The following is a 1483-nucleotide window of genomic DNA, read 5'->3' on the forward strand; positions in this document are numbered from 1 at the left end:
GTGTGTGTGTGTGTGTGTGTGTGTGTGTACAAACGTCAGCAACAGGAAGTGAGGGTCGGCATGGGTGTCAAAGTGCGTGCCAAAGTTTATAGTGAGAGAAATAGGCTTAAGATGTGGTTTAAAAGAGATGACATGAATTTGATTATGGTCAGAGTAGGAGGAAGTTTGTAATATTCATAGACAGATGCATTATAATGCTACATTTATACTGGTGATGGTTGTTGATAATGTTGCTTGTACAGTATCTCTGACATTACTGCTTTCGGAGGGAGAAAATCAAAAATGGGAAGTTAACACAAGCTATAGCAAAGACAAACATTCTTGTTATTGTCATGGTTTTCTTTCAGATTTAGAAATTTGTTCTTATGATTCAACTTTGCAGTTGAACTTTGTTTTCAGAAGCCTTTTAGACATGACTCACTAAATGATGATTATGTGAAAGGTTGGACTTAAAGGTCAGGAAAGTCCAGTAACATCTCTAAATTCCTTAACATTCACAAGTGAATGTTTTTTTTCTTTTCTTTTATTGCTTTGAAGCTTTTATCTGTACAACATACAGTCATCATGATGAATGAATCTATCCCTATTTCTAGTGAAGGAGCACATGAAGAGAAGAAAATATCAGGAGTCAATAGACCTCATTGTTGAAATTGTGAGTAGTACATTTACTTTTTAAATTTAAAAGATTTAACCATTTTGGCTTCACATTGGAATCAGAAGACATTTAAGTCAATCTTAAGTGAGAAATTCGGTAACATCAGCAAATCGCCTCAAAAACATCAAGGTTTTCTCTTCACATTGATGAATATGATAAATACCTACTCTAGACTTCCATAAGGAAGTTGTTTCTCAAGCCGTCACACCAAATGCTGGCATTTGGTTAAGTCTCTGTAAATTATAGGACAAATATAAATGAAATAAGACATTTTTCTTCTAAACCCTCTGTTACTTATCTATGATGTTTGTTAGACATTAGTCTAAGTGGAGAGAGCACTAAGGACAGTGAACAACAGGATTAGGTTTTTTTAATGAGAAAAACTGAATTAACTGTTAAAAGGAAGTATAAGACTGTTGGGTGATTCTCTTGTTTTGTGTTGTTTTCACATTTAATTTGTTGATGGATTGATGGTCTGGGAGAAACACTAAATTACATTTAAGATAAGATACAACTTTATTGAGCCCCAGTGTGGAAAGTCAGTTATTGCAACCAGAGGGAGACTTTGCTTTGTATACCAGCCACAGTGGCGGTTGGAGTGGTTTTCAGCACTAGTCCGTGACACTGCTTTAAAAAACGTGGCAACATATTCCTGGTATGAGGAGGCCCGCTGCCAAGCCAGCAGTAGCAACTGTTGAAGGCAAAGTAAAGAAAAAGAGAAGGTATTTTTTTCGAATACGTGGCAAAGAGAAAACGAGGGAATGGTTAGCCTACTCGGGTTAGGCGATGTCCCCTAAATTGGCAGTTGATCAGGCATACATTCAAATG

At 36.4% G+C, this 1483-nt stretch overlaps 1 protein-coding gene across 1 annotated transcript in view; it reads left to right on the forward strand.

The window, feature by feature from the left end:
• The first annotated feature begins 574 nt into the window (after window positions 1-574).
• The window catches only part of si:cabz01093077.1 (C-C chemokine receptor type 2), a 37404-nt gene continuing 36495 nt past the window's right edge, over window positions 575-1483 (forward strand). Inside the window, exon 1 of the mRNA XM_032517643.1 lies at window positions 575-652. The gene's annotated coding sequence lies outside the window, so the exon portion shown is untranslated. The remainder of the gene's footprint in view (window positions 653-1483) is intronic.

The sequence above is a fragment of the Etheostoma spectabile genome, chromosome 6 (assembly GCF_008692095.1).
Source record: "Etheostoma spectabile isolate EspeVRDwgs_2016 chromosome 6, UIUC_Espe_1.0, whole genome shotgun sequence".
NCBI lineage: Eukaryota > Metazoa > Chordata > Actinopteri > Perciformes > Percidae > Etheostoma > Etheostoma spectabile.